Here is a 20598-nt window from a genome sequence, read left to right as displayed (position 1 = left end):
AGGAATTTTGAAAATTAAAAATGTGACAATTAAACAATACACTCACTCCTAAATAACCAATGAGTTAAAGAAGAAACCAATGAGTTAAAGAAGACAATGATCTAATAATTTGAGATAAACAAAAATGAAAAACCAATGTACTAAAACATCAAAAACAATGCTTAGAAGAAAATATATACACACATGTTTAAAAAGAGTATCTCCAATCAATAACCTAATTTTCCACACTAAGAAACTATAACAAGAAGAGGAAATGAAGTCCAAAGCAAGTAGAAGAAAGGAAATAATAAAGATTAGAACAGATTTGATTGGAATTAAAAAAAAATAGAGAAAATCAGTAAAACCACAGTTGATTCTTTGAATAGATCAAGGAAACTCACAAACCAGCTAGACTGAGCAAGATAAGAAGAGAGAAAACTCAGATAAACAAGAGTATACTGTATAGCACAGGGAACTATATTCAAGATCTTGTGGTAGGTCACAGTGAAAACAAAGTGACAATGAATATATGTATGTTCATGTATAACTGAAAAATTGTGCTCTACACTGGAATTTGACACAACATTGTAAAATGACTATTATTCAATAAAGAATGTTAAAAAAAAAAAGAAAAAGGGAGAAAACTCAAGTTATTAAAAATCAGGCAAGAAAGAAGAGATGTTACTACTGACCTTACAGAAATAAAACTATTATGAGAATGCTACGAACTACTGCATGTCAACAAATTCAATAACTTAGCTGAAATAAATTCCTAGAAAGACACAAACTGCTGAAACTGACTCAAGAAGAATTACAAATGTGAATACATGTATAACAACTAAAGAGATTAGTTAGCAATTCAAAAGTTTCTAACAAAGAAAAGCCAGCTTCACTGGTAAATTCTACCAAACATGTAATAAAAAATTAACACCAGTCCCTTCACAGACTCTTCCTAAAAAAATATAAGGGGAGAGAATCCTTCCCAAGTTATTTTATAAGACCAGAATTACCCTGCTGTTGAGTCCAGACAAAATAATCAAATGAAATCAGATTAAGAAATCACAAGAAAACAGATTAGTATCTTATGAACATAGACACAAAAATCCTCAACAAAATATTAGCAAACCAAATACTGGATTCGGTTTTAACATATAAAAGGATTTTACAACATGACCAAAGGGAAATATTCCAGAAATGCATGATTGGTTTAATATCCACAAATTATTTAGTATAATACACAGTATTAATAGAATTAAGGGCATTTAAAAACATGACCATCTTAATACGCCAAAAAGAAAAAAGCATTTGGAAAAAATCCCAACACCCTTTCAGGATGAAAACATTCAAGAAACTAGAAATGAAAGGGAACTTCCTCACCCTGTTAAAGAGAATCTATGAAAACCCCACAGATAACATCACACTTAGTGGTGAAAGACTGAAAGCTTTCTCCTTAATAGCATCAGAATCAATACAAGGATGTCTATTGTTACCTTTCTGCTCAACACTGTACTGGAAACTCCAGCCAGAGCAATTAGGCAAAAAAAAAAAAAAAGGAAAAAGAAATTAAGAAGAAAGGAAAAAAAGAAAGAGGGGAGGGATAGAGGGAGGAGGATAGAAAAGACATAAATAAAAGGCATCTAAGTTGGAAAAGAAGAAGCAAATGTATCTTTATTCAGAGAAGATATTATAGAGAAAATCCTAAAGAATCCACCAAAAAAACCCAAAACAAACCACCAACCGTATTAGTGGCAAAAAAACAAATTCAGCAAAGTTTCTGTGTACAAGATAAACACACAAAAATCAATCGCATTTCTATATACTAGAAACAAACCATCTGAAAAATCAAATTTTTTTAAAGTTACAATTACAGGACCATCATAAAGAATAAAATACCTAGGCGTAAATTTAACCAAGCAAGTGGGTGCAAGACTTCTACGCTAAAACTATAAAACACTGCTGAAAGAAATGAAAGAAGACCTAAAAAAAATGGAAAGACATTCTGTGTTCGTGGATTTGAAGACTTAATAATGAATGTTAAGAGGGTAATACTACCCAAAGGGATCTAGGGATTCAGTGCAGTTTCTTTGACTATCCTGGGATGAAATTCATTTGTTCATTTATATTTATTCATTCTTTCACTTATCTATTTGCTTCTGTTCAATAGAAATAATTGTTTAGTGTCTATTTTATGAATGCAAATTATCTGTGATCTGAAGTATTAGTTAAATGTTTATTGCCTCTTTACACATGCAAGACTCAGTTTCCCTTTAAATGGTAGTTTCTATGCATTTTTCCTGCTTGAAGAGGAGTCTCTTTGAGAGATGTTGGCAACACAAAGGTAACTGAATAATTTTTCTTTCTCTTCCATCTTTTAATATCACACCTCTCCCTCAACTGGCACCAGTCGACAGACCTAGCAATCTCTTTTTGTTACCATACAATTCCCTTTGTGATAGAATCCTTTGTACGTGACACGGTGCTCTCCCAAACTTCTCCCCAGTCCGTCCCCAAATTGAAGCTAGCTAGACCCCTGGTACTCTGACCGCGATTATATACAGTTCATTTGTGTGCAGCTTTTCTCATGACTAACACGAGGAAGGGAGCCATAAGCAGGACAATAAAGGTTTTGGATAGAACAGTATTCCCATAAAATTTTCTGCTACTCAACTGGGCTCCCAGTGTGTTCTGGTTTATTTTATCTTTTGATTGTAAGACTATGTACATTATTTGATCTTAGTCATAATTCTCTAAGTACTGAAGTTCTCCTATTATATTTTCCCGAGTTGGTAAACTAGCATCAGCCTTCAAATATTTCCATCTATCATCACACTATTGTCTTTCTCCTTTCGTAAAGTCTCTCACTAAAGAAAACTGGCACTTTATAAACTTTACGAATGTTATCTGACCAAATTGTTCTTCCTCTAAAATAATGAATTATCTTCTGATTTTTTTTTTTGGCTTCAGTCATTGATTCGTTTATTGAGAATATTGTTGGCACTACCATGGAATAATTTAAGAGTCTGAGCGACCTCATAGCTGACAATGAGTAAACAAACGAAATTATAAAGTATGTCAATGACTTTCAGACTGTAAAATATAGAACCAAACTGTCTCCAGAATCACCAAGTTTATAACCAAACAGTGGGAAGTATATTTCCCTTTTATTTTATTATTTTTTTATTGAAGTATTGATTTAGTCTTGTGTTAGTTTCTGGTGTACAGCACAGTGATTTAGTTAGACATATATACATATTCTTTTCCATTATTGGTTATTACAAGCTATTGAATATAGTTCCCTGTGCTCTACGGTAGGACCTTGTTTATCTAGTAGCTCACAGTCTTTATGAATAATGCAGTCAGCCCTGCAGCAGTGCCATGTACAAAGTAGTAGAGAAGCACGAAGGAAATTGTGCCTACAGGAGCCAGGATAACTTCATGAGAAGGTTCAGAAGCTGTCATTTTAGCCTTCTGGTAAATTACTGAAATTTTAATGAAAAAATGAAAACATAATCTTCTGAATCTAAGATGGGTTTCAAACTACTTCTTCTTTTTCTTTTTGTCTTCACCCCTGACTCTATATCATCAAATATTGTTCTGCTAAGCATTGTAACTGAACTCATTGATTGATCACTTTCATGATGATGCATTTTTGCTCCTTTAATCCTCAGGCTACACTTATTATTAGGTAGTCCTAGTATTTTCCCATCATTGACTTTTGAGTGCCTTTTACTTGGGCAGACAACAGACTATGTAGACCATTAGTTGGATTGCTGATATATATTCTTTCAAGCAGGAAGCCATGAACAGTGGACCGAAAGATCCATTTGACAGATCTGAGCCACCTCTGTGTCTAAGGATTCACCTCAGGTGGATTGACAGACAATATAAATGAAGTGAAATTTATATCTGCTATTTCCCTCCAGTAAAAGCCTTCTCTCACCCCCAACATTCATGAACCTTCCATTCAGGAAAGGTCAGTTGTCAATCTACTACAAATGGTTATCAGGCAGCTTTATAGGGGCCTGTGGGATACCCTGACCTTTGGTATTTGCTTCTGATATGGATACCAACAAGAAATGTAGCAGAAACAGCCTGGTGATCAGACTGATTCCTTTCTCTTTTCTATATGGGTATTTATTTTGTTAACCCTGACTTTAGGAGATGACAGCCCTTTGGCAACACTCCATTCTGCACAACTTCTTTCCTTCCTCATAGCTCTAACTGACTTTAAGCCAGAAATACTCCACTGTATCCTGGGGTGAAATCCACACTGACCCACCCTCTGATGGCTGTGATCATGTCAGAGTCACTTAGATGCCACGAGAATCATATATAAAGGAAAGACTCAATAAATAACTATATTTCTTACATCTCCCTTGGTGTGATGCCTTTTTCTGTGAGGTAAGGGGATCTCAGTAATAAATGCTTATTTCTCTTCTTGCTTAAGTTTCTGCTACTCCAGCCAATCACACAAGAGAAAGACTGTTTTGGCTTTTTAAAAAGTCCTGAGTGTTAGATTATTACACAATAGCCCTTAATCAATCATATCACCCTGAATTCATGGACTTGTACAGTCACCTCAAATATTGAATGAAGGTTGCTCTTATAACTTACTTGGGCCAATAGGATGTGACGGAAGTGATGCTGTCCAAGCTCTGGACTAAGGACCTATGAGGTCATACGGCTTCTTCTTTTGTTCTCTTGGAAACCTAAGACAATTATGCTGCAAAAAGTCTGGAATGAAAAACCATGTGGGATGGACGAGAAGTCCAGTTGTCTCGACTATTCTAACAGAACTCAGACCCCACCAGCCTCTTCTGCTCAATACAGCTGCATAAGTGATTCCAGGCAAAACGACTCTAAGAAACACCCAGCTAACCCATGGAATCATGAGAAGGAATAGCTTGTGGGAAGTCATTAAGTACTGGGGTGTTACTGAGCAACAGATAAAGGATACAGTTACTGTTTGTAAAGGTTTCAAGGGCTGGGAGCTGGCTTCCCTGACAAGGGTGGACCACTTGGACTTACATGCCAGGCTCCTGCCTGGCCCATAGTTACAAGGAGAGCTGGAGCCAAATTTTCCATCTGAGCCTGCAAGGCAAAGTTTTACAGTGATGAATGTTTCTCCGTTGCAGTTTATATTAGTATGTACAGAGTCTGAAAGTGCAGCAGAAGACATGACCTGCTTTTTTAAGAGCAACTGGCAAAACGCCTAGCGAGAAAAGGAGAATACAAAAAACTCTGCGACTCTAGGCAACTCTGTCCAAGTTTGATTATTTCATTTTCCAGTGGCCCTGCCCCAGCTGTGCCCCAGTGTCTCGGTGGCTTACATCTGTGTTCAAATGGGAAGTCTTCCTAACTTCTCCCCTCTCTCATTTTCTTATCCAAGTTTCTTGGTTTTCCTGCACAATTTATCATTGACAAAGCCTCAGGTGAAGCAGTTCTGTGCTCAGAGTGTTATTTATACTATTTATCACACCGGAAATTAATGAGAAGAGCCTCATTTTCTAAACAGAACCGCCGCCAAAAAGAGCCTCACCATGTAGAGAGGCAGAATAGTGTAATGGGAAAGCATATGGATTCTGGAGCATGATTGCTTGGTTTTGAATCCTAGTCTGCAAGTTACTAACTGTATGACCTTGAATAGGTTATTTAACATCTCTTTGCTTCATCTTTCTTATCTGTCAAATGGGGATGATAATATTCTACACCCCTTGGAGACATTATAAGTGCAAATGTAAACTTGGCACTTAGTAACTATAGTAGTTTGGCTATTAGATATTATTTTGATTATTATGAAAGAAGAATTGAATATAATAGTCAGAAGGCAGTGGTTTTAGACCAGATCTTGGGCAAAATGAACACTTGACCTTGAGTAAATTACGTCTCTGGGTCTCAGTTTTTTCAACTGTGAAATGAGTATTGTGAGGAACCTTTCAACTCTAAAATTCAAGAAATCTCAGGGGGAGGGTATAGCTCAAGTGGTAGAGTGCATGCCTAGCATGTATAAGGTCCTGGGTTCAATCCTCAGTACCTCCTTTAAAAATACATAAGTAAATCTAATTACCTCCTTCCCCCACTCCCTAAAAAAAGAAGAAATCTATGAAATGTGGAAAGAAAGGCTAACTTTGACCTCTCAGATCATGATCACGGAGAATAAGGCATTTATTTTCCTTGCCCAGAAGGGACCAGACCAGTCTTAAGTATAGCATCGTTTCATACATAAATCAAGGCCTCGTTTTGTTTGGAAATGTGGGTTCAAAGGTGTCATAGTCCAGAGTATAAATGCCCTGCAACTTAATCACTCATCTACCAGCGGACAGTTAGACTCTTCTCGAATTTTTGTTTTCTTTTATAAACAATGCAGCAGAGAACATCCTTGTACAAACTTCCTAGTGCCTGAGGCTCTAATCTTCTGCAAGAAAATCCTTTCCTATTTATTTATCCATTTATCCATTTATTCATTTACTGCCTATGATGAATGTTCCCAGGGCCTCCTTAGTTCTCTCTTTTAGCTTTCTGTGAGTGTGACAAGTTTTGTTATGTCACTCAGGGTTCATGATCTTTTCTTTCCTTCTGTGTTGTGTTAAGTAAGATTAAGGGGCCTTCTGACAGAAATCTCATTTTTATGATTCATTTCTGCACTAAGACATTTACTCAGTGCTATAGAATTATGATTTCTTATCTCAAGGGACAAAGATAGGACTAAATTCCCTAAGATGCTTTTCTTGACAAATACTTAAAGGTAAAAATCAAGCTGCTAAATCTACCTTTTATGTCTGTTGGCTTTGAGTTATTCTGCAACTCGGGCTCTAAAGGTAAATTAGCTGTTCTAGTCATTTCAACTAAAAATCGGTCAGCATTTAGGTCCTAAAACTCTATTCTTAAAAATTCTAAAGTATCTATAATCCTCCTGGCATTACATTCTTCTTGGGAAATCTGTTTCTATAGAAATTTTCTTTCTGTGTTTAGTGATTGCTCTTGAAAGAAAGTCACAAATAAGAAATGCATTCAAATGCTTAAATATACCATCCATGATTTAAGGAGCGAGCAAGGGTCAGTGACATTTTTTGGTGTCTTAGATATATGCATTGTGTCATTTAATCCTTATCACTAATATTAAAGGCAAATATTGCCTTCACTTGATAGAACGTCTGACTAAAGCATGGAAAGAAAATGTAACTTTCTCCTAGTCTCACAACTTGCAAGTGATATGAAGGATTTCAACATATCACACAGTCTCATTTGGTACCGTGAACACAATTTCAGTTCAAATCCTAACTAGACCTCTCTTTTACAGTCTACTCTTGAGCAAATCATTTTCTGTTTCCTAGATCTCCAATTCCTCCTCTGTGAAATAAAGTCAGGACAAATTATCCTACAGCCCTAAAGTTATATAAATCATGTATTGAACACCTGTTAAATATTAGGGCTGATATTAAGTAATGTTAGTGCTAATTGTTCACTTGTTCTGTGAAGGATTAGTAAATGAAAGTTTAAAGTGCTCTACCTTAATTCCAACTCTGGGAGTTGGAGAAAGTCTCCCTGTAAGAGCGACACTTGAGCTGAGATCTGAAGGAGAAATAGGAGTTATCTAGCCTGGAAGTGAGATTGGAAGCAGGGAGGATTGTCACGGTCTTAAGATATGAGAGAATATGGCTAGTGAATGGACTACCCCCCAAAAAACCAAGGTGATTAGAACAGGGAAATCTAGGAGCACTGTGGCACAAGAGAAGATAGTAAAGTCAGGGGCCAGGCCATACCAGGGTGTGTAGACCCTGTGAAGATTACAATCTTCATCTCAGGACCTACAGAAAGTCTTTCTACGATCTGAGGTAATTGGAGATGAAGAGGCTTGGCTGACGTGATTAGAATTGCATTTTGAAAAGCTCACTCAGGCTCCTTGGTGGAGAACTCATTAGAGGGAAAGAAAGGGAGGCAAGGAAATCATTTAGGAGATTATCCAAGCAAGAGGTGATGGTAGCTTGGACTGGAGAGGTCATAGCAGAAATGGAGATGAATGGACATACTCATTTTATCTTGGAGGTGACAGTATAAAGCAGTTGGCAATAGTCAGGAATGATAGATAAGATACAGGGGATGAGGAAAAGAAAGATGTCACGTGACTCAGCCTTTGTTGTTTGTTTTCTTTTGCTTGATTTTGCATTACCAGGAGGACTATGGCCCTAGTCACGGAATAGGTCACAACAGAAAGGCCATGGAGGAGTCATCGTGAATTTGGCTCTGAAATTGTTGAATTTGAAAATATTAAGACATTGAAGTAGAGATGTCAGCTAAGAAGCTGGAAATCCAAGACCTGGGTCAGGAATGTAAATACATGCAGAGAGTCACAGCACAAAGATGGGGATTAGAGCCTTGAGCATGGATGAGATGGCTTAGGGGCAGAGTTAAGAGGAAAAGAGAGAAAAGCAGTGTTAAGCTTTGAGGAAGGCTCTAATAATTGCCAATTTGTCAAAGAAAATGCACAGGTGGAGAAAACAACTTGTAAACATTTATGGAGGATTTTCATTTGTTTGTTTCTGTGACAAAGAAAATATTTTCTGTGTCAAAAATTATCTGACCCATCCAAAATTTTTCAAATTTAATTTCTTTTAAAAATACTAGCTAGATAAACATAACCAATCTGTGGTCAAATGTGGCTCTTGGTGACCATATTGTGACTTCTGTTTTAAGGAAATTAGAGCTGACCTGGGCATTGACAGCGTTTGGAAGAATCATGTGAGTGACAGTAAAGCATCACTCCTACTCAGATTGGAAAAATATTGCTTGGGATGTGGGGAAGGAGAGACAGAGGGGAAGCAAGGAGCCCAGAGGCCCATGATTCCCAGAGAGGAATAATTCTGAGCCCTTCTTTTTGGGTTAGTGTGCAGGGGAGTTGGAAAAACTCCATGGGAAGCTGGAGGACTAAAAGGCAAAGGAATTTATACCCTAAGTGTTTGTTTAGATTCCCAGAGTAACAACAAAGTCTAGGAGAGCAAATGGTTGTGTAGGGGCCTTGCAGAGAGGAATGAAGTGTTTTGACATGACCTTGAACAGAGGGATGGCCAACTGTCCAGCAAAGCCTTGATTGACACTTGACAAGGATATGAGAAAAAGGGCTTCCTCTTCTATTTACTGTTGATCATATGATTTATGGGTATAAATTTGGTACTATTTATCAACATAAATAATATATATGCTTTAACCAAGAAATTCTGCATAAAAATTTAATCAGACAGTGATAGAATTAGAGGAGCACTAGTTTGCAATCCCAAGCTGTGTTTAGTCAATGCTGCTTGCTGCCTTGGAGATTGTGTGAGGTTATCTGCCATTCTTTATTAAATCCCCTTCTGTGGTAACTGGCTAGAATGGACTCTGTTGCTTGCAACTAGGGATTCTGAATTATGCACTAAAAATCTCAGAATTTTGAAGTTGATAAGACACTTACAGCTCATTTTCTCCAAAGCATTTTCAGCCCTAATTTATTTTCCCATTTGAAACTATTTTACTAGAAAACTAAATTATCCTTGACTTGTTCACCCGTTTTATAAATAAAAGACTGAAACTGCTAATTATTATGAAGTAATAGAATTCTAGACAGACCCCCCTCCAAAACTGACATTGTATTTGCTCTCTACGAACATAATATGGATGAAATATTAGATTTTCATCAGCTTTCTTGAAATATTAAAAATAGAGAGTACCCATTATTAATTTTTTGGTTCCAGTTTGAAAGACCCTGCGATATCCTTCTCCTCACTTTAATGATGAATCAAGTACAGCTTAGCAATGTGGATACTTTGTCTACGATGACACAGCTAAATAAATGCAGAGCTTGAATAAGAACCTGCCTTTGGATAATAACACATTTTCTCAGTCACCGAAGAAAGACATATCACCTCTCTGAGGCATCACCATATGATTTATCCAAATATTTACTGAGTGCCCACTCTGTGCCTGGTACTAATTCAGGAACTGAGGTTATTCCAATGAATAAGATGCATAAGGTCCTGCCTTGATACTAGTGAGGAAAGACAGATGGCAAATGAGACAATAGAGATAAACATAATTTGGGGTGTGATGAATGCTATGTTTAATAATAATAATAATAATAATAATAAATAAAAAAAACAGAAGGGTAGAGAGTGTTTGGAGGGTGAGGGTGCAGGTGCTAACTTAGTGTAGGTAATCAAGGAAGGCCTCACTGAGGAAGTGGTCTTTGGGCTGAGACAGAAAAGCTTTTAAATGCAAAAGACTAGGGACAGAGCACTTTAAACAGAGAACAGCAAATACAAAGTTCCTCCAAAGTGAAGCAAACTGTGCATTTAGAGGAACAGCAAGATGGAGATTCAGGGGAAATAGTGGAAGATGAGGACAGAGAGGGGTGGGGTGGGGCGCAAATAATACAACACTTGTTGAGGAAGGAATCTGGATTTTTTCTAGATTCAGTGGAAAGACAATAAAGCCTTTGGAACAAGGAAATAAAGTGATCTGTTTTACTTTTTAATAAGATCACTCTGGCTCCTGCCTAGAGAAAGGGCTTTAGAAGGGACAGGAGTGATCTGATTTCTGTAGTACTTAGTTGTAGTTGCTTGTTTGTTTCTTTGTTTATTTTAGGTTAGTGTACAGACTTAACAGGAAAGACTACAGAGAATGAACTGAAGGCAAAGTTCAATCATTTCCTCCAATACCATTAGAAATGAGGGCCTAATGTATGTTTGGGGAAACAATAACAATACTAACAATTCATGTTATTTCAGAAAGATGCAAGCTTATGACTACTACATTATCCATCAAAAATGGCATGCCTTGTAACCACACATGCATACTATGACAGATGTGAAATATTCACTTTTCTATGATAAGCCCTAGTGCGGTAATTTTTCTTCATGTAAGTTTCTACTAAATATATACATATTAATTTAATGATAGTTGAATATTAAGAGTGCTCAGCATGTAGATGGCCATGGCTCTGAAGGAGCTGAAATAATCTGTCCATTAAAGAATGCGTGGACCGGGGGGAGGGTAGAGTTCAGTGGTAGAGTGCCATGCTCAGCATGCACGAGGTCCTGGGTTCAATCCCCTGTACCCCTGTTCAAATAAATAAATAAACCCAATTACCTCCCTCCGCCAAAAAAAAAATGAAGAATATATGTTTCAAGAGTGCTTAACCAAGAAACCATAATGACTCAAAAATGGGCTTGTTAAAGTGGAATTGGGAAACCAATTCCTGATAGCTCTCCTCAGGCCTGTGAGAGGGCAAAAGGCGTCTTCAGTACCACACTAGACTGATCTGGTCAAGTAGGTTCAAGGCTAAATTGCAAGTAAGTGCAATCTGAAAACAATATTCTTCTTCCTATGTTCTTCTTCTTCAATATTCTTCTTCCTGTGTTCTTCTCCTTCAAATTTTCTGGCACTTAAGTTTCGGCCAAAACAGAAATTTAAAAGCAAGCTATAGTGCTGGCGGAATAGCAGGAAACTGAGTGCACATGTTGGCTAAACCTTCTCCAGTAGAGAAGGATCAGGAATTTACAGTAAAACAAACTAATACAAGTACTCTCATGCTTAGAATGTATGTTTTATTCTTATCAGTAGTCACAGTAGTTAACCTTCTTGATCACTGACTGTACGCCAGGCACTGAGCTAACGTTCCACACAGTACTCAGCTGATCCCTTCTACAACACTGTCAAGAAGATATGAGCATGTATTCTTTTTGTACGTGGGGAAACTGAGGCTCAGAGTGGTTAAGTAGTTTGTTTATGTTCACAAAGATTCTAAGCTACAGAAATAAGAATAGAATCTAACCTCATCCACTCCGACTGCGTTCACTTTATTATACTGCAACACCACTTATCAAAAGTTATTGCCCCTTCATTAACTTAGAGTAGCATCAAAATGAGATCACCTGACCTGACCCACACAACACAAGGCACTGTTTTGAAAAATGGGCCTTTTATTAAACTGCCAAAGTCCACAATGGTTTTTCAATGGATCTCCTCCGGTTTAACTGACAAAATGATTTGCATCTTAAAAGGTGTAGAATTGCATACAAACAAGTTCAAAGCTTGAGTGAATCTTTACAACTAAGTCCCTTGAAGCAAAGAGTCTTTGTTCTCCTCTTTGCATAACAACTTCAAAATTCTAGATGTCCTAGATCATCTGAAAATCACATCACTTGATGACTTTTTTTTTTTTTTTTGGTCCCCAGCTGAAGCCAAAAGCCACAGAAGAGTGAATATTTAAGGGTTATCAGCCTAGTACAAAATATGGCCAAGCCTCTTTCTCTCTCAATTCGCAAAATGAATACTCAGATTTCTTTTACTTGGAGGTTGAGCATGATAATTACTGAGTGGTTATGGAAATCATCATCATTCTGTGCTACAGATGAGGGTCCCCATTACATTGGTATTTCCTCCATTCTGCCCTCACATCCTAATTCTACTGCCAAGATCTAGATACATGTTCTCTACATCCTAGTGCTATGGATAGAAATATCTGTCCCACAAATGAATGAATGTTTCCTGAGGATTGGAAAGAACTGGGAGCAAAACCTTTATATATAACCTTTATACATGTATTTGTATATGTCTCATGACTCTCCAGGAAGAGAGTATCAATCACATGATTGAACTTAATCAATTATGTAGTGTTTTCCTTTTTCTTTTTAAATTAACCAATTTCCTTAAGGTAATCTTAGTACATTAAAAAGGCAAATAAAATGCCTATCCATTTTATCATGTGGCTAGGCTTAAGAAGAACCATTTTGTTAGGTGACCAGTCATTAAACAAAATTTAGACACAGGTAAAATTTACCCAACTGATGTGTTGAGTCTTACTGGATGAGGTCAAGGGCAAACATTTAATAGATACAAGGCATGCCTCAGCCCCTTCCCGTGACATTCTATTCCCCCACCCACCTCCTGATTGCCCTGACACTGTCTGGCTGATGTTGATTAATTAAATACATATTTATCAGACACTTATTATATTTTAGGTTCCTTTGTAGGATCTTGGGATACATCTGATCCAGACAAAGCTCTCGGCATTCATGCAAGTTACATTCTAGCGTCCTGGGAAAACACTTTGACTGGTATTCATCTTCCTCTTAATACAACTAGTTATGGATCACAAAAGGGGGATTAAAGCTCAGGAAAATCACTTTTAAGATGATTAAAATGTTAAATAAGAAAATGCTTGGTTGCATTTTTCTAACAGACCTGCAATAGTTGTTTCCAAGATATTAAATAAGAAGCAAGTTGCAGAAAAATTGGTAGACATTATTAAAAATATGTTTATATGAGTATAGAAAAACTCCATCAAGAAGTACGTACAAAGTTAACAGAGGGTTGGAGGGAATACATAGAGTTGATTAGTTCTTCCTTTGCACAGATAACCATTGTTTAAAGTTGCTGAATGGAGATATTTTTGTAAATTAAAAAAATCCAGCATGGATGGACCTGGAGATCGTCATTCTAAGTGAACTAAGCCAGAAAGAGAAAGAAAAAACCATACGATATCACTTATATGTTGAATCTAAAAATTAAAGTCCAATACAGATTTATTTGGGGTTTAATGTGACCTGGTTTTCTAATCAACAACTGAAAGATTAAACTAGATGAGCAACGCTCAATCTTGTCCTCCGCTCATGGCAGATGACAGTCACATGTACAACAACAGTCCCGAAGGCATAACCAGAACTATGTGTAATTCCCTGGCAAGAATGTACCTTTTTCTCTTCCACTAAGGATAGCATGTCAGAAGCTAGATGTCAAGGAGATGAACATTATTATGGAGATAACCTTAAATTACTTTCATTTAGAGATACAGATAGACATAGAGACAGGGATAGAAATCTGCTATAGATAGTTTCAGCGTGACAAAAAACCTTGGTGATTTAACTAGTGTTGGTGACAAATTACCTGCGACAGAATTGCAAAACGCTAAAATGTCTGAGAAGCGGGAGTAAAACAAACAAACAAACAAAAATGATCTTAGACCTTTCTGCTCAATATGTGCTCCATAGACCAGCAGTTTTGGCCTTAACCTAGGAGCTTGTGAGCCTTATAGAATCTCAGATCCTTCCACCATGCTTGCTGAATCAAAATCTGCGGTTTAACAAGATCTCCAGATGATTCATAAACACATTAAAGCTTGAGAAGGACTGGCCTAGATAAACGTTGAGTTCCTTCCAACTCAGAAATCTGGGGAATCTAGGTAAAAATGATAGGACCAAATATAACCTCAGCGCCTGCAATACAATCTAACCCTATATATCATATCCCTGCTTCCATGCCTCCAAAATTTCAGACAACCTTTCATCTTTCAAGCATAACCACGATACCAAAGGAGACAAACTGTTTTCTTTAAAACAGTTGCTATTCAGCATTAAGTTGCTGACAGATTGTTTCCACACAAAACTGCAATTCATAACTCAGGCATCTGCTCTCACTTTCAAGATTCCAAGCGTTAGGTGCGACAGTTTTTTGAGTTTCTGATTTCATCTTCATCCCCATCCTCATCCCCATGCCTGTTGGCACATATCTAAAGCTCTATCGGAAAATAAAACCATAAAACAAAACGGTACTATCATTTGAAAGACAAGAACGCTCTGAAAGTTTTCATTATGCTGTCAAAAAAGAAAAACGGTGTTTGTAAGTATCCAATGCTTTCTGGTGGTTTTCTAATACATGACTTCATGTCTGTCTGCAGTGAAATACCCAGTATCAATTGCGCAGCAATGCATTACGAATATATGCATGTCATACTGATGATTTTTATCTTGTAGTTCAGAACCAATCTGGAAATGACTTTCTCTAGGTTCCTTGATGAACAGACAATGGGAGGGATTTTTCTTTGTAAGCAAATTGGGTCACTAATGCAAGAAGCTGACAGAAATGTGATAAAGCTCATGATGTACTGAATCTCACTTTCCTCATGTCTCTGTCTTTTCTCTGTTTTTTCTCCAAAGGACATTTTTCAAAATGCCTTTGAAAATTTCACCAGACCAAGCCTAAATTCGTTAACCCAATTCATCTATTTTTCTTTGGCTCTTGTCTTCTCTTTGGTCCTTCATTGCTTTGTTTCAGAGCCCACGCAACTCAGTTTCTTGTTGAGACTCGGAGGGGAAAATGTCATCTTAATAATAGTTCTAAGTTGCCAAGAGCCATTTCTCATTAGGAGATGACAGGCCTTGTCATATTCAATACTCCCTTATGAAAAAGTAAAATGAAAAAGAAAAGGGACTTTATTTCTGAACTATTTGGAAATCTAATGATACAGAGAAATAGGAAATGTAGTAATTCAGGGCACAACTGACCCTAATAAGACTTAAGCAAACAATAGAGACAGAGATATATTGCCTGAGCCACGAGGCAATATTCCGTTTTGTCTTTTTTGAAGTCCAGATTTCTCAAAAAACCTGGTAAGAAAATATGTCATTTTGAGCACAATTATCTAAAGAGACCGTTCTACATTGGGATAGGGGCTACTCTCTTTGACGAGTTGAGTCCAACCACTGCAAAAGGATTTTCTATTAGGGTTAAGGCAGTCCTCCGCTGGAACAACCCCAAACAACAGCGGTCTGATGGACCACCTGCACTGATCCCCGCTATCGATTAATAAGAGCACTTCTCAAGCCCCTACTGTGTGCATTAGCAGCTACAGGGGACACAGAGGACATCAGAAACATGGTGCCTCCACGTGAGGTACCTTCCATCTAGTGCCAATTGGAGTCCTTGTGAAAACTGAGCCATGAACGCCACCCAATTTGTTGGATAAAGCGTGCTTGGCCAAATATGGCCAGCTTGACCTTCAGGGGACCAGCTGTGAGATAAGATTTCAGGGATGTCAAAAAAGTTGCACAGTTCAAAAGAATGTATCTTGCAACCACTATCCGATGCTACCAACCCACCATCCTCTAAAGTATGTATAGGTCTACACGAGCTGTTATAATGACAATTCCCTGGAGGACAGCTATCAGCTAAGAGAAATTTACTCTGCCTTTGAGCACTAAGTATTCATGTGATTCTGGTTTGTATCGAGGAAGTGCAGACAACAGTGGAGAATCAGTTGGAGGGAATGCCAGGGAAGTCACCCTGCCAATTCCTTCTTTTACTTTTCTTTCTACATGTGCAATCACCTCAAGTAGTTGATGTGAATGTTTGGTTAAACAAGAATAATGGAATTTGCAGATACACACTACTGTATATAAGACAGATAAACAACAAGGTCCTACTGTAGAGCACAGGGAACTATATTTAATGTCTTGTAATCACCTATAATGAAAAAGAATGTGAAAAAGAATATATATATATATATATAACCTAATCACCATACTGTACACCAGAAACTAACACAACATTGTAAATCAACTATATTTCAACTTAAAAAATTTAAAACAGATAAAAAACAAAAAAGAGTAATGGCCCTGTCTCATATACAGTTATAAAGGGAGTAGCCAGCCTACCACTGTAGCTTATTAACAGCTCAATCCCAAAGACCATTTGTCCTCATCTGCAGTGAGCCACTTTCGCCATCCTCTGCCTAATGTCATCTTCCCTTCTTCACCTCGATGCCTAGTTCAAAACATACCTACTATACAAAGCCTTCTTGGTCTCTCTTAGGCTGAACGCATTTGTCTCCCTTGGTACCCCCTTTTGTGCTTGCTTGGCTTTCCAGAGAGTACAGAGTATTGTCTCCACTCGTGGACTTGGACTTGTCCGAGTCACTGGCCAGATGGGGCAGGTGATGTTCTTACTCCAGCGGCTCTCATTGTGGCTCCTGGACCAACACCATCAGCATGACCTGGGAACTTGCTATAAATATAAATTCTCGGACTCGGTCTGCTCCAGCCCTACTGACTCAAAAGCTCTGGGGGTGGGGACCTATACTGTGTTTTAACCAGCAACCCCCAGGGGCTCCTGATGTGCATTAAAGTTTGACAACCACTGTTCTACTCTCTTTGACTCCCTCCTTTGTCACAGCGTCAGGGTGGCTGCCATGAACTCTTTTGCTGGCTCTGTTGAAACATGACCAACACATAGGGACGACTAAGAACGAAACTTCGCTGCTAGGTTTACTTCCGTTTATTAGAGCTGAAATGTCTTAACTTTAGTTACTGGACCAGTTGTCAGAAAGGAAGAAGACTCTGTCGGGTTACATCAGCCAGAATAAACTGCCAGCTGACACTCTTTGCATGTGGTAGTCACAAATACTATAAATCATTGACTGGAATTTGGTGGCAGCTTTCCTGCCCCACCTCCCTGCAGACAACATCTTGTTAGTGAGTCATGGGGACGCTAACAATATATTTACTGCATCTTCTAAGAAATCTGACGATTCTGGGAGTTATTTTTCTTTGTGTGTGTGAAATATCATAAAAAAGACTTGCAGTGTTTCATTTCTTTTTCTATTACACTCTCTTGCTGTTTTTATAATACTCTTCCTAAAAAATAAAAATATAGATATAGAATAACAAGCAAATTTGTTTCCCAAATCTAATGGATCACGCATTGGGTTATCTGTGTGTGTGGGTTTTTCTCCCCAGCCATATTTGTACACATGGGAAATAATCCTGCTATAATGTCATCTTTAAAGGGCCGCCTCAAGGAATCTCAGTGTTGTTGGCAAAATTGAATTTTGCTGCCCTAGATCACATTATTGCTTTTCTAATTTGACTACGGCTCATCCGGAGCTGGAAAACTTGGTCAGCTGGTCTATTGACTCCTTGCCCAACAAACTTTCTCACTACACCCCATATTTTAACTTGCTATTCAGGGGACATAAGTTTCAGGCTTTTCATCATTCTGAAAAGGGCGGTTTAGTTCTTACTTCTCTTTTTGTAAAGTGTGGGTGCTACTGGAGATGGCACTGGCCAAGGAGGCAGGGATGAGGAGGGAAACTCCAGTAGGTATCTCCTTGGGTGAGGAGGCGCACGCTGGGACCCCTGACTCCCACCTTCTGGAAGCGGCATGTAGCAAATGAGAAAGTTGAACTGCTACAGAAGTCCCAGAGGACCTGGGTTTTTAGCAACAGCTGTGCCACTAACCACCTGTGTGACTCCAGGCAAGTCACCATACCTCTCTGGTCCTCAGTCTTCTCAGCCAAGCAGTGGGAACTTGGATGATCTGACTTTCAGGGTTTCCATCTAAGCCTTATTAGTACTTTCCGAACTATAACTTTATAATGTTTCTACATGAAAAACAGTTGATCAGCACAAGTTATATTTTATCAATAGCTCTTCCCCGGACCAAGGAGGGTCAAGAGCAAGAAGTTGAACACCCTTCCGTTTCCCTAACTATGAAACATCTCAGAATCCTTTAGGCAGCAGGAAGAACACTCTGCTACAGACTCTTCGGCCCCTTCCTGCAAGGCTTGCCATCTGATATCTTCAACATTATTTTCTATCTAACTCCTGGCAGACATTCCCATGGATGACATTTTTCTTCATTGAACATTCCCAAACTAGGTTATCCCCTCGAAGGAGGGCAAAGTTAATGTTTACTGTGTAGCACCAAAAATTCTCGCTGATGTCCTATCTCCTTTGTGACCAGCTCTATGAATGTGCTTATCTGATTCACTATAGTAGAAAATCTCCTCACTCCTGTGTGTCCTCCAAACAAGTGACCACTCAGAAAATCAGCACTTGGGGTGGGGGGAGGGCACAGCTCAGTGGGAGAGCACATGCCTGGTTCAATCCCCAGCACCTCCATTAAAAATAAACAAATCAATCTAATTACTAACCACCATCCCCTACCCCCGCGGGGGAAAATAAAAAGCAAGGAGAAGAGAAAAATAAAAATATTAAAAAAAGAAAAAGAAATTCAGCACTTGGGATAACACTGCTTTGGGCAATGACTATCTTTGGCGACAATGGGTTTTCCAATTGCTCCCTTCCCCCCCACCCCGGGTCCCTGTGATGCTGCAGGAGCCACCTCTGAGATGGCACGCAAGCAGTGAGAATTCTGGTGTCCCCACCTCCCCTCAGACAGACCAGCTCCACTGTTTCCTAGCTCCAATTTTACTGATTTTTATTCTGGAGTTCTATCTATTCTTTAATTTTTTTTGGGGGGGGGAGGTTTACTGCTTTAAAACTTATCCTGAAAAAGATAGAAAACCATTGCCTCATGGAACCTCTCTAGATCTGCCCAGAATTTCAGGCTCCTCCTTTCCAAAGATTTTTGCTCATTTCCCTCAGTTCACTCACCCACTTTACAGAAATATGAACAGCTGCCACAGAATACGCCAATTACTGTGTTAGGTGTCGGGGGATTAAAGATAAAATATGCCATCCTGGTCCTAGTCTGGGTTCCTCCTGTAAAAGCAGAGCTGGAGAAAACACTGCTGGCGGGAGTCGGGTAGTGGGATCCCAGGGAGCAGGCTAGCAGGAGAGGGTTTGTGAAACCCCGAGGGAAAAAGGCCAATAAGGGGATGCATCAGCAAGGTAGCCATCCAGTCCCCATGCTCCCGGCAGGAGTCCCGATTGCGAGGAATTCCTGCCCCTCCCCGCTCCCAGCAGGCCTGAAGCAAAGATGGAGGCAACTGATGTGCAAATACACTCTAGATCCCTCACCTGTTGGGTGGAGGTGAGCCATGGGGTAACTTGTCTATATTGCCTTCCAGAGTTTCTCAGGAGGATTAAGCTCTAGTTGCCCATAGTAGGAATTACTTTTGTTTTTGTTTTTCCTTTTTTTCTTTTTATTAAATTTTTAGTAGGAACTACTTTTTTAATGCACCCTTTTTCTCCTGTCCTTCCCTGTCTCACTTCCCCTCGCCCCCCACCAGTGTTTTCGGCAAATCTCCTCCCGAGTAAACTACTTTCACTTGAATCTTTGTTTCAAGGTCACCTTCTAAGGGAATCCAATCTAAGACAGGGATATTTAATAGAATATCAGAAATTTGGGTTTGATACAACATCGTAACATACAACATACAACAACTATACTTCATTAAAAAAATTAAAAACAATTTTTAAATCACCTTGAACCATTATTAATCAAGCAGTGACATAATACATTAAAATTACATTTATCATAAAAATGAAATTTGGGTTTGGAATATAAGAGAGAGAGGCTGGGTAAGAAACATAGATTCAAAATCAAATACCACTTTTATGTTTATACCACACAGTGTCTAACATAATTCTCCAAGTACCATGGACAATTCTTGGATGGCTTGATGCAGGACCTTAGATGCTACATAGCTGAACTAGTTAGTATTAATCTCCACTCTGGGTAGCATGATTGGTCCCAAAACAGCCCACTGGCTTCTCAGTGTTTTGTACTAATTTGTCACCAATGGCGCCCAATGGGCCATCTGGGATACCTTCCTTGTTTGTGGTAACTCCTTTTTTCTTAGGTGTACCCACCTTTAGTTGAGAATTTCTTTGTTCATGGCTTAGTTCTCCTTTTGACCCGATTCCTGTACTTACCACATTTGGAGAATGTCTCCGTGGAGGGGAGGTGATTCTCAGTGGAAGAAATGAAGCTGTGGCATGATCTTCTGCCATGCTTAACAACCAGTGCTCTGCAGAATATTCTGATCCTGTGCAAACAGCAGAGGTTTTAAATAACATTTTAAATATCAGTGATATTTTAAATGTATTTTAAAACTGTGATGAT

This window comes from Vicugna pacos, chromosome X, assembly GCF_048564905.1.
Source record: "Vicugna pacos chromosome X, VicPac4, whole genome shotgun sequence".
Lineage (NCBI taxonomy): Eukaryota > Metazoa > Chordata > Mammalia > Artiodactyla > Camelidae > Vicugna > Vicugna pacos.
Note: the sequence above shows the minus strand (reverse complement) of the source record.